At 36.3% G+C, this 14,395-nt stretch overlaps 1 long non-coding RNA gene across 1 annotated transcript; it reads left to right on the top strand.

The window, feature by feature from the left end:
* Window positions 1-858: 858 nt before the first annotated feature.
* LOC107312982 lies at window positions 859-13,625 on the top strand. The gene is made up of 4 exons (XR_001554717.2): window positions 859-942; window positions 8,526-8,694; window positions 10,146-10,282; window positions 12,232-13,625. It is a non-coding gene; the product is annotated as an uncharacterized LOC107312982 (long non-coding RNA).
* Window positions 13,626-14,395: the final 770 nt, after the last annotated feature.

Here is a 14,395-nt window from a genome sequence, read left to right on the forward strand (position 1 = left end):
AAGTGGGTTCCTCCTGCCTTTTTCCATTTTCCTGATCATCCTAGCAGGTTTTTTTTTTCTGTGTACCTGAATCTGAGTAATTTGGAATGGCACCCAGGGTACAAGAAGGACTCTGAACAGATCCTCTCTAAGTGTATTAACATTTTCCTAATAGAAATAATTTATCTGAAAAATAATTTTTGTTTGTTTGTTTGTTGTTTGCTTTTAAAGGAAATGAAAAAAAAAGCTACAATTTAATTTGGTTTGTCAGCGCTGTGCTGTTCAATGTTAATAGGAAAACCATGTTCCTATTTTGTTTTAAAGTGGTCAGAGCATGCACAAACTAAACTCAAAAGCCTTTTTTATTTTTTAAGTTTACCTGCTTGAACAGATTTTGAACATTCTCCAAAGCCTTGATGTTAAGATTTGGGCAAAATGTATATATATATTCTTTAGTACCAAAATCCTTCATTTCAGTCTACAATCCAAAGAACTTCATTCTATTGTTTTTGAGTAGGAAGATTTTCATGTCAGCAAAGTTGAATGTGACTTTAGTATCTGCAGCTTATAGCATGCCTGAAATTGATCACAGATTTATTCCAAGAATGGTCAAAGTAACTAGTTTATTTGTTTGAAAATGCTGAAATTGTTGGCAGAAAAGACAGCGGAGCAGGGATGCTGATGAGAGTAGCAACCTGATGTAAATTTTGTCATATAAAGCTGTATGGGAAATTGGTAATCACATCCTGAACCTCTGATTAATCAGCTGAGACAAGTGTTAGTCAGCTGTGGGAGCACAGGTGAGAGTAATTTAGCTGTGCTCCTGGAAGGGGTGGAGCTTGACTCCACCTCCTCTAGACCTCATTTAAGGGCTGACCACCACTAAGGCAGCATCTCTTGAAGATTGCTTTCTGGTGGAGGTTGCCTCAGTGGTTCCCAGCAGGCCTAAAGGCTTCCATACTGGTGAGTTTTTCCTGTGAATAACCTTTTGGGTATTTACAACTACCATCTTTTCATTATTGTCACTGTACAAAGGTCTTGGTGCTACAGAAGTTAGCAGTCATATTTAAAGAAATGAATAATAATAATAATGTCATTTAACAACCACCAACTGATTTGTTCTCTCCTGAATGTGTAGCTGACCTTCTCTTAAAAGGTTAGTCACTTTGGAAACTTCTAGATGGCTTTCTTTTTATCTATTATCTTCTTATTACTTTTAAAATGCAGCTTTTATCCACCTATAAATTGCCAGTGGCCTCACAAGCAACTCCAGGGACACGGAGTTATTCCATTTTATGTAACAGATGTAGCTTGGTGTAGCAGAACACACTGTCTCTAAAACAAAATTAAGTGAATCTGGTTATTCCCCAGTATGGGCGTTTTCTTTTAATTTGACTGATGCCTGGTAAAGTGGATGATTCTGAGTAAATCAGTAATTTCTGAAGTCGTACTTAAGGGCATGCTGCCCCTGAGCAGGGCATTGCAGTCTGTGACATCTCCTTACTGAAGATCCTAGCAGACAGCTGAACCTTTGTGTAATTGGATGTGGCACTGCTGATGCTGGGGGATATATTTGGCAGAAGACATAGAGACCTTAACATAAAATAAAGAATTGCTCATAGTACAAAGTACTTTCAGTAAAGTCGTGAAATGTAGTATCCAGGGAGACAGGGGAGTAATGAGGTAAAGGACTAAGAGCAGGTTAGATATGGTAGACATAAGGCACAGACAAATCGTTCAGGGCATTCAAGGCTTAAACAAAATTGATGAAAATGCAACAAAGGAGGAATTTAGCTAAAGGTTTCAAAGACGGAGTAAACCTACCACCTACAGATGTTACAACAGAGTGTCATATTGAAGGAAAAACTGGTAGGGAAGAAGAGATTAACAGAGAAGGTTCTCTGTGCGTGTCAGAAGCAAAGCAGTTCAAGAGACGGATGTTTATTTTACAGGAAGGAGGTTTGCCTTAGTGAGAACAGGTCAGTGACAGAGGCAGAAGCATCACTGCAGAAGAAGACAACGGAGTAGCTGTGTCTGAGAAGTAACAGGCATTCTTCGTGAAGGAAATGGACAGGCTGGGGCAAGGGTGCTGCTGGATGAGTGTTTTGTTTCACCCTATCCATGAGATGCGGAAGTTAGGGGTGGGAGGAAAGACAACGTGGGGAAGGGGAAGCAGCAGCAAATAGTTGGTGAAAATGGAAGAGGGTTACATGAAGTAGCAAAATGGCTTTAAAAAGAAGGGAATGGGATAAGGAAAAGAGGAAATACTGATTTTGAGTAGCATTCCTATAAATGACCTGGGAACTGTAGGTGAGCTATGAGAACAATCTGCACCCTACTGTATTGTAGTGAGAGGGAGCTGGAAAAAGGGAAACTCATGATGTAAACTTTTTAAAAATTATTATTAATTAAAAGCACTGAATTGTAATGGTTTAATTAAATGTTGCTCACTAGATATTTTGTTCATGTCTCACATCTTCCATACCTATAAGCCATTTTGTTAGCCAGCTATGAACTTGTGACTCTGTTAGATGCTCAGAAGTATTATGCATAGGGAATTGGAGACAACTTATCTACCATGCTGGTGCCAATAGTCTGTTTAAGGCTTGCTTGCTGACATTATAAATTGCAAGCTGGCCAAACAGCAGCTGTGCCTTGTCTTTTTGCTTCCTCCCTCCCCTCTTCCCTTCTTCTTAAGGTTAGCAACCACGCAGCTAACAGACACAGCAGAAGGATTTGATTACAGAGACCACAATTTTTTTTGTACCACCTCATTTGTTTTTACTCTTAGGAAGGTCCAGGGGTTGCTACAGAAATTTAGTGCCTTGCAATGTACAATTGTGGACCTACTGCTAGTTGTTCTGTACCTAAGAAAGTCAGGCTGTGCTTTATTTTTAACCTTGGGAACTAGATTGACTATTGAAGTTAATATTGATGTATTACATTTATCATATTTACGCACATGTATCCAACTTCTGAAATTCAGTTTGTGGGGAACAAAAGTTTAAATTTTAAGTATGTTTGTTCTTATTGCATTGCCATTACCTCATACTTTGAATTGTGCGAAATATAGTTGCTGAGGTACGCATTTTTTTTTTAATGCTAAGTTGTTCCATATTTTCGGTGGAACTAAGAGAAAAGGAAGAGCAAATTAAATAGTTATCTTCAAAGTACACCTTGCACTGAGCCAATACGTGACCTGCAACCTACCCAGGGTGAGCTGCTGAATACAAATAACATCAATTGCTTAGTATCTGTTTCTTTAATTAGGGAAAAAAAAATACATAAGGGAATATATGCAAATAAATGTAATGCTAGCGTATGGTTTGTGGATGAATGGTATAATATATGTGTAGTCATAGCAATAGTTTTCTGACATAAAATCTTAGTACTCGTTATACATGGCCCCAGCTGAAAAAAGGGCTTGTGCATATGCCCAAATATAAGCATTAGAATATGTATTATGTGAAAATGTTTTCAGGTAAGTATTTGTTGCAGCCCTCCATCTTTATTATCAGAGACAAGCTATGGAGTGCAGGCTGGCTACATTCAGAGGCTGAATGGAAGTGAAAGCTGAGCGAGAAAAAAGTTTCATCTTTTATTTCCCAGCTATAATATAGCAATCAGCAAGGTAATAATATAATTGTTCAAAATTTGATTTCCATTTCTTTGGAGTCTGTTAAGTTCATTCAGATATGTATTTCATTCCACAGATGCCTTTAAAGTGAATATTTTTGGCTGGGGTTCTTGGTATTCTGTTCACTGTCACAGCAAAGTAACGTAATCATAATGCCTGCATAAATCAACAGTCTTCATCACCTACAACAACCACCTCTTTTTCATTGAAAAATGAAATAGGGGAAAGTGCCAAAGGACATTCTGATTATTACCAGCACATCTGACAGTGCCAGTAGCATGAAGCTCATGCTAGGCTCTCTTGGGTCACATCACAGGCTCACATAGACATCGGATTGCCATTATAATATACTGACTGTAATGGGGGCTTTTTGTCATTTTAGTGTAGAAAGAGATACTTTTTTCATTACAAGGTGCAGGTGGTTCCATGTTATGCAAAAAAAAAAAAAGATACTATATATATACATACAGATACTATATATAATTTTTATTCCAGATGTACAAACAAGGGGAAGTAAGGTTTGAAAATTTAAAAAATTTGAAGGCCTATTATGAAAGGGAAAGTGTTCTTTTGTATGGCTGGTAGAGTAGAGAGTTGTCACTGATACAAAGATGAATCTCATTCAGCTATAGACTGGCAAGTTTCTAGAGTCTGTGTAAGTAACAAGGAAAACAATTAGTAAATCTGTTAACAGTGAATGTGCTATGGAGAGATAAGGGTGTAAAAAGCTGCAAAGAAATATAAAAGCTTCAACTTTAGGTTATTTCTACCAACCATGATGTTATAATTTAGAAAGAACTTTTGTTGTTCTCTGGGAAGTTTGCACTAATTAAAAGATGTTAATATGCACTGAAAGTGATGCTGTGTCCAGAAGCGAAAAGTAGCAAGACATGTGCTATGTTAAATGAGGTTCTTGAGAGCCAGAAACTGCGAGAAGGTGGTTAGAAATTCATAGAGAAATTGAAAGGACAGGTTTCTTATCTCATCTTATTTCAGTACCTTCAGAAAAGGCTCAAAGACATTAAACATGAAGTCTTGGAAGAGCAGGTGGAAGGAGCTTTACTGTTCTTGGCCAAACTTCATGTTAATTAAAGGAAAAAGCTTTGGGGACTGAAAATCTATGAAGATTTAATGAAAAGGTTATGGTGGAAAGAAAGATAACCATTCAAGTAGGGTCTGCAAGCCTGACTGCTCAAATCATTGAACTATTTATTTTTGTCCTCTTTGCTTTTAATGATATATTAAAACATTCTATAGCGCTGTGCAATCTGTATAATTTTTTGTATGCTACCTCGGGAAATGATTTATGGGAATATCTGAAACAAAAATCAGTGACCTTCATCTCCTGTGCTTTATAGTAGGTGAGCTATCACATAAATAGAATGTACTTTGAAATCTGGCAAAACCAAGGACTAACTTGTAGAAGAGTGGTTTGAAATTCAATCCAGAATTCTTCCTGTTCATCTGTTATAACAAGCTTTGATTGTGTGAGGCCTATATGCAACGCTTCAGTTGGGATCTGTGTCAATCTTTCCTATTTCCTTTTAGAAGCCATGTTTAGTCAGTGCATTACTAGCCCTTTCTCATTACCAGTTTTTTCCTATGCTGCTAAGCTGTATCAGCTGCAAATGAAATGAATTACACTGTCCTGGCAGAACACATGTATGATTGCTTTACAAATTAGTAACATAAAACAACTGTGGCCGTGGCTTCATAGAATTACGGGATGGCCCAGGTTGGAAGGGACCTCTAGGAACACGTATCTCCAACCCCATTTCCTTTTCCTGTCCAAGAATTTCCAGCGTAATTATTCTTCCCTAGTGAGTTTGCCTACATATCACAGTACACAAAGTATGTCGGTTTAAAAAGTATGTATGCAAATTAATGCTCTAATTTTGCATTCATATCTTTCATGGGTTTAGCATTTCTCATTCTGCTTCATTCTTTCTCTGTGGTCTGAGATAGTTTTATTACTTACATATCAAGCATATCTTACCACTATTTAACACACACTTTTAACTAAGCACAAGAATGCTTTATTTATTTTAGATCTCTGTAATACTAAAAATATGTAAATAAATCTTAGCGCAGGTTGCCTTTTTCTAGACGCTGACCTTGCTGCCCAGACTAAAGAAATGCTTGGTTAGCTTAATGACAGACTATTACTCAGAACTATAATAAAAAGAAGAAACACAAGCTTTAATCTGAATTTACAACAGTTATATAAAAATATGTGGATTTGGATGAAGAGTAGGATTGTCTGTAAAATGCAAGTAAATCTTAAAAACAAAAAGGAAAATTTTACACTAATTCAGAAGTTGAAGTGCATGAAGAGAATTTTAATTGGTAAGAGGTAGATATTTGTATCAGTTATTATGCGAAATTTAAGTTGCTAACATTTTTAAAGTGATTGGTAGAGAGCATCAGATGCTGAATTTTTATACTCCCACAGTTTGTATTTTATTTGAGGCTCAGTAAAATTATCATAAACAATATTGTCAGTGTTATTGTAGTAATAACATGCTGGGACATGTGGTGTTCTGTATTTATTAAACAACTAAATATTCTGTTATTCCCTATTAAAAAAATGTTGGACCAGTTCACAGAGAATTTTTACAAGCAATCAAATGTTAATATCCTGGAAAAATCTGTATGTATCTTGTTGGGCTTTTTAACTCTCACTTTCTGCAGGATGAACAGAGAAATCATGTAGACCAGCTGCAACTGCTACTTCTGTCCTCTCCAGCTGGTTAACACATAAGGGTTTTAATTATGGGTTTCAGGACAGAATCACAGTGAGTTGATTTTTGATCAGATGATAGGAATTCCATAGTATGTGCAGAGGCAAGAATAGATCGTACTAATGAAGAAGATTCTGTAGAAAATACAAATATCTGTAGCACTAAAGGAAAAAAAAAAAAAATACCACCAACATCTATTTCTTGAAATGGTAATAGAATTATAGTTATTTTTTTTTAATCTGAAAAGTTAAACTTAACAAAAATTCATAAAATTCCTTGTAAGATTATAAAATTATAATTCCAGAAAGACAGCAAAACCAAATCAAACTTCATTTTTTTTTCAAATTTCTGCCAGAACCAGAGGAAATTTAGCTATTAAAGCCTGAGTCCATGGATCTATTTGTCACTTTTATGGGATCCATTGACACTGACTGCCTCTCTCAGTGCTGACTGGCCAGCAGACCTAACGAGAGACAACATAATGATTTTTCTTGATAGCTTTTCTTCAGTTTTCTAATCAATTGACTGAGGAAAATGTCTACCTAGCGGAGTGCTGGGCTTTTTAAAGAAGAGTCAAAAGAAAAACCTATTTTCCTTTTCTACAGTGTTGTATTATTGCCCATCTATGTGCTAGCTAGAATTTCACGCTGCCAAATCTGATTGCAGGATCAAAGCTACAATTGCTTAACTTTCTTCACAGGAAAAGCATTGCACATGATGTGATCTTCTTCTTTATTCTGCTATCCCTTAGATTTAAATTTTCCAGAATCTCCAGAGAACTCACTGGAACTTAGCTTTTTAAGCTAAATATTTCTTAAGTTATAGTGTCTCTTTAACTTTATCACCTGCAGAACCCAATATTTTAAGAGAACCTAATTATGTTGCTGTGGCATGTTCTTGTGGGAAGCAATTGGCACTAATGTGAGAATCACACTTCCCCAACTCCTGCTTTTTTTTTTTTTTTTTTCCAACCACTAATTTACATTGGGGAACCAATGAAAAGCTGAACAGCAAACAAGAATAAAACACCTGCACCTGGTGGAAGTGGTGTTTGAATGGATGTGGTAGAGACTATGTGGATACTGTGGGGAAAGTACCATGCAGGTACATTTGTTTATCTGAGGAGGGACTGGAAGATGCTGCTGCTTCTCCTCACAGAAGACAATGGGGACAATTTTCCTTTTTATTTTCTTCTTCCTTTGTGAGGTTTTTTTTTTTGTTTATATATATATATCACCCTTATAACGTATGTGAAATCAGTCACGAACACCTCTAGTAAGTTTTTGTGCACATAACATGCCAAGGAAATAAATTGGAGTGGAATGCAATCACTTCAAAAATTCATCTTGAAATCCTCCAGGGCTATTCAGTATACCTGTGATATTACCACACTTTCATTGGCAAGTGATAGCTTGTTGAACTAAACTTTATGTTCGCCTATATTCTCAGGATAGATTTTTTTGTCTCTGTGACTTATATTACACATGTGAGAGTTCAACTACCATTTGTGACTTGCAGTGTAAATACTATGAGTGACAGCTGGAAGCAGTATGAAAAGTGCCTGTACAATGTGAAAATGATTGCTTACCATTCCATCTAGAGCTGCAAATTTCAGAGTAACAAAGCAGGTGTTTCACTAACTCTTTAATGCTCCATTCTCTCTGAATCTAATTCAGAGTCAAAGTAATGTTTTAAATACAAATATTTCTGAGGAACAACATTAAATAATAAGCAAATTCATCTTTTGCCAAAGCTTATAGAATTAAATGGAGTATGTAAGCCTGAATATTTATTGTGCTTTTTTTTAACTGTACTGACTGAAGACTATCTGACTGAGGGATGAAAGCACAAGAGCAGATAAAATTGTATACCTCAGCAGCCAATTATTCTTAAAGAGAAAATATGAAAGAAAGCATTGTTATTCTTACATTCTGATATTATTTGTCATTCAAATGACCGTGCCTATCCAAATATTTTAACACTCAAATTTGTAAGTTGTACTTCTGTTTGTACTGTTCAAACTTTAAAGATAACTTGGTTAAGTATCTTTTTTAAGCGATACTCTTAATTTAAAAGTAGTTTTGGACAAGAACTTGCATCATTTCCAACAGAAGGAGACTGTAGTGTATCCTATATTCTCAGGACAATTGGTTTTTTTTTTTCCCCAGGAAAATACATCATATGTGTGAGAATGGATGCCACAGGTGGAGAGAATGAAAAAGGAAAAAATTTCATCTTAGGAATGTTAAGGTGGTTGTTTTCATCAAGGAGATTAACTTGAGCCATGTTGAAAGCAGTCTGGAAGACATTAATGAGTGATGTTACCAACCGTATTTGGTGAGTATGAGTAAAAATGTAAACACAGATAAATTTTACTTTACGCTGTTCAGCAGTTTCTGGCACTTTGTAATGGCTGTCTAAACTTCTGGGAGGGCATATATAGAAGCTAACCTTCAGGTAAGCTCTTACAGCTCCCTGTAGACAGTTGAGGAGTCCAAGAATCTTTGAACAATCCTATTAAATGCCACCATAAACACTGGGTCATGAGATTTCCTTTACAAACATCTATATTAGGTCAAAATTTGATGTGAATCACCTTCCTTGGTTGCATTAATTTGCATTATTTTTTGACAGAAGGAGCTACTGATAAGTCAGCACAAAAAATTCTGTTTGTTAATCTACTTGGGTATACAGATGTTAGGATGTGATAGAACCCTAGGGAGCAGCAGCACAGTGCTGTGTCGGGGAGGGTCAGGTGGAATGTGAGACAAAGGTCCTTAGGCAAAAAGCTATGGGCATGGATCAGACTTCCCAGAGCAGTGGGCATGGCCCCAATCTGCCGGAGTTCAAGCAGCATTTGGACAATGCTCTCCAGCCATATGGAATATTTGCTGTGCTCTCATGAATGTCGCTGTACAGTATACAACAGCAGAGTCTGAGGAAAACTAGTTTATGAGTACTGGCAAAGCTCTTCAGTATGACTGTGGCATGCTGCATCTTTCACAGTGTCCATCTCCTCATAGTACATAAGCCTGGGAAACTTGTGCCTTTATGATTTAATGTCTCAGGTTGGCAAAGGAAACAACAGATGCAGCTGTCCATGCCACACAGGGAGATTCTGAATGATCAGCTTCTATGTCGTGTCATTTTGCTGATTTTGAACATTGTACTAATATCTTTCAGAGCTTTAAGGTGTCTGCTGAGTGCTCCTACAGAAGGGGAACTGCTAATTTGAGCAGGATATATCTGGTTAATTTTATAAACTACATTGAAGAGCAGCTTATGTCTTTGCAGAATAAAATCCCAATTTAAATCTAACTCTCTGGTTGTTAGTTTAGAAGCATGGAGACACATTTAATTGGCTTGCATTGATTGTTTGAAAGTGCTTATTCGTTTAATACAGTGTTTTGACGAAGCAGTAGACTTCTGCTTTCCTTCAATAAATGAAAAGAAAGGTAATTACTAACAGAATTCTGTCCAGCTTTTCCATTTCCTTATATATGGATGTACCAAAAAAGTGCATTTTTATACTGTAGTTTTTAAGCTATGAACAAATTGGAACAAAAAAAAAGCCAAACACACAACAGAAAAGTGTAACTTGTTTCTTAGCTATGAGTTGTTTCATATTTCTGTGTCCCAAGAAATACCATTGATTCTGAACTGAGTTAACAGCAGTGCACCAAGAGAATGAAAGTATGGGAGCCCTCAGTATCTCCTACATTCATTAAGCATTTATAAAATATTTGAAGAAATGTAGATAAATAAAATAGCTCTTGGTCTTCCTTCAGTCCTGAGAAGCATTTCAGAGGAGGAAAGAGAAAAATGAACTGGTCTGAACATTTCCACTCGTTCATCTTTGGAACAACTGCTACACCCCTGAGCTTTGCTGTTAGAAAACAAAACAGGTCTGCTGGCTGTTTCCAGGGTGAGTAACCAGTCCTTTGAAGTCCCAAGCTCTAACTTAGCAAGTACTTCATGCAGTACATTCACAGTAATGTCATATCCCAAGTTTATACCTAAAACTTATGCAAGGGAAAATAGACTTCCTGTTACTTCAGTGGTTAGTTAGTAGGGATTTTCAGTGTTCCTAACATGGTAAGTTCTGCTTCTATGCAAACTTTCAATAGTAGTGCTCACTTGACTAATGTTCTTTGTTCTATTTTTACGCCATGCCTGCTGGCTCCAAATAAATTACACATTGACACCTTAGGATGTGTACCTATCTTTCTCTATTTCTTCTTCACACTTTTAATTGACATCTCTATTGAACTATTGATAACAATATCCACTAAGCTGTTATGTGGACTGTACTGAATTTTTGCTCAATATATTATGAAACTTGCAGTTCTACATGTGCCACATACTGGGTTGGACCTTTGCTGAAAAGTACATTTCATACTAAAAAAAATATAGACTCCTTAGAGGTATTATTACTGTGGCTTTGTTCTTTGAAATATAGGAACAGTATTTTTCTGTATTCTCAATGGCATCTACATCATATCTGTGGGTGAATGTGATTTTACATTTATAGTATCTCCTTGCCATAATGACATAGAATACTTGGCAAATGTTATACAACATTTTTAAGATTTTTATAAACGTAATAACCTAAATAAAATGCCCAAATATTGGCTAGAATATAGTTGAAGTAATTGGGTAATAAGTAATAATGTGTAGTCTCTGTTCTGATAAGTAATCTTGAGTTCTGCCATGGACCTAAATGAAAAAGTGGACTTAAGTCATTGTTAGTCATGTGGGTAAGTGAGAAGAAATTAATAGATTCCAAAAGCACTAGCAGGAGGAAAGAATCATGCATACAATCCTACAGAAGCTTCCCCCAAAAGAGGCACAGATTTTGAGTATATTGAATAAATCACAGCTTATGTGGTACTTCCTATGGTAACTTATTCCACTGATTAATTGCCCTCACTGTTAGAAAGCTACACATTACTTCCAGTTTGCATTTGTCCATCTTTCAGCTCTTCACTGCTGCTTTGCATTTTTTTCTCTTATACTAAACAGCCCGTTGGTATCAAGCAAAAGTAACTGCATAGAAGTGTTTATATACCATAATCAAGTTAGCTTTTGATCTCTATTTTGATAAACTACAGCGTATGACTCACTAAAGATCTTTAATTATTTTTAGTATTTTTGCAGTATATTTTCCTAGTTTATAACTTCCCTCTCCACAGATATTAATTTGAACAAACAAATTGGAAAATAGGTCATGGACTTGCCTGTCTCCAAAGATAACCATTAACCTCTCTAATCAGCTTGGCCAGAAGTTCAAGGCAATTTAGAACAAAGAGTATTGGACAGGACTGTAGGAACATATCTGACTTATTTATACATTCTTCAAACTGTCATTTAATGTCTTGACTATAGATCTTGCCCTTTTTGGTTGCTCTTGTTTATCAGGCTGTCATGATCTTCTTTGCACTTTTTGAGTGAAAATACCCAGGAAAAGAAGTCATTAAATACTTAAAATGCAATTGTACAAAGAGCCTTCGCATTACATTTGCTACTGAGCACTGTCCCAAACCTTTCCTTTGTTTTTCAGTTTTGTGCCCAATAATTTTTTATTCCTCTTGGTGCCCCTTGCTAGTTGCACCTCAGTTAATCCCCTTGGCTATTCAGATTTTGGGACTCATGCCTGATCTATACTTCTGAAATCATCTTCAGCGGTCTGGTTTAATCTCAGTACGGTCCATTTTTATATTAGAGAGTAACAAAATTAAGCCCACCTGATTCTGTTATTACTTTGCCTTTCTTCCCCCCACAGTTGCATAGCTTACACTTTTATTCTAAATACTTCATCTCTGAAGAGTGGCCGGATTTTTTCAGCTTTTCTTTTTTTTTTTTTTTCCAAACCAGTATCCCAAGAGAGTCCACCTACAAAACCTCTGATTTATGAAGTCTGCTTTTTTGAAGCTTGCTATTTTTATTCTCTACTGCACCAGTTTTCCAAGCCATAGATTCTTGCAGCTGTATTTTTTCCAAATACGTCAAAAGTTTCAGACATTTTTGTTACTGTTAAATTACTTGCAGATGCTGTAAAGGAGCAATCACATATGTGTGATCAACATACAGGGAACTACGTAAAACTGCCTAAAAGTGGTAGCTTCTTCATCAAAGTATTTTGTGTTATTTGTTATTTCATCCTATGAAGAAATAAACAGAAGAAACCCGACCTCAGGGGCAAAACTGCATGTCATCACAGCACAGCTGTGACATGAAAAATATTCATATTGTCAGATGGCTAAAAGCATATGAACTGAGCTAAATGGGAATCTTATGCCAAAAGAAACACAAAATTTGCTTAATGTAGAAAAAATAATAATAATAAAATTATTTTTAAAAAGCCAACAAGTAGTGCATCCCATCTAATGACTTTTCAGGATAGATGCCTGAAGAGAAATTCTTTAAAAAAAAACACTTCTATCTTAAGTTCTTGTAGTAGGAATTATTCACTAATATCCTTTGATTATGAGATGTCCTAGAACGGATCTCATCTGTAGTGTTTTAACAATGAAAAGATTTCTAAAGAAACATAGATGGAATCTCATGCAGAATCTTTCACCTTACATAGGTAGATACTAAAAACTTGAGACTAACTCTTCCCTGATCACTGTCTCATACCACACGAAAACGCACAAAGTCCCAACAAAATTTCCTAGAATTTGCAACAACAATCCTTCAAAAATACACTTCTTGTTTGAAAATCTTGTTTGAAAAAATTGTTTGATGCTATAATGCTTTATCACTATTTGAGGTTCAATTTTACAAAAATTATCTGATTTCCCAATCCAAATGTATTTTCCTTCAAATGTTTTGGTTACAGTATAGTATGTTGGATGATCCAAAAGTAATGCCTCCCATTTTATTATGTTGGCCCTCAATATCACAGGTGGATGCCAGTGGTACAGCAGTTGAGGCTGAACCTTGCCACAGATATCCTGTTAAATTTTATTACTGTGTGACAGATGGCAGAAGAGGTGCAGTCTAGAAAAAATGGCATCTGATATGGAAGTGCGTATGATACAAAATTCCTCCATGTGGAGAAAATGGCACCCACTGACTCACTGACACCAAACAGTGGATATGAGCGCAGTGAGACAGTGAATGGTGCATTTGAGCAGTGGTGACAGTGACAGCATGTCACCTCCAATGGTGCAGGTATTTACCAGTGTGAGATGCAGGCTCTTGCTCATCACTGGTGACAGTGCATAGTTAATGGTGGTGACTATGTTGCAAAATTGTGTTTTGTAGCTGAGAATTTTTGCTCTATCAAATAGTGTTATTGTACTTTTTCTATCTGTTGCAGTTTCCATGGAAATAAATAGAAGCCATTACTTTCAAAGTGACGTATGTATTTGCAAAGGTATATACTTAGGAGATAGGGAACTATTCCCAAAATTAAAGTCAGAAAGAAATGACAAGTGTGAGCCAGATAATAACGCGGTGACTAAATGGTATTCTGTAGCAGAGCATTTCAACCACAAAACCCAGTGCCTTTAGCCATTTCCTTTCAAAGTAATAAGCTTAGTGTGACTACAGGATGAATTAACTGAAATCACATCCCCCACTTCAGGAGAGATGTTATTATTAACAGCAAAGATAAAGCTACAAAAATTTGTAGTTTATAAAGGGTCATTTTCAAATGCTGCCTGCATTCTTAGAATTAGATAATGGATTAGATTACCAGTGCAACACTTACAGGTATCTATGAAAAGAATTACTTCATCTGTGGATGGAAAAAGGAATTATTAATTAATTCCCACTGGTCAGCTGCTCACTGGGGGGAGAACAAATTCATTAATGCATCATCCAAATTTTCACTACCTTCTGATATTTTGTATTGTCTGATCTATGCAAGAATTTTTGCAGTTATTAAGATCACTAAAAAAAAAGGGGACTGAAGAGTTGGTATCCTGGGCTCCATTAGAAGAGGGGTCCCAGCAGGGATGGGGAGATGACTGTCCCTCTCTACTCTGCCCTTGTGAGGCCCCATCTGGAGTACTGTGTAGAGACTCAGTAC

Source organism: Coturnix japonica, chromosome 4 (assembly GCF_001577835.2).
Source record: "Coturnix japonica isolate 7356 chromosome 4, Coturnix japonica 2.1, whole genome shotgun sequence".
NCBI lineage: Eukaryota > Metazoa > Chordata > Aves > Galliformes > Phasianidae > Coturnix > Coturnix japonica.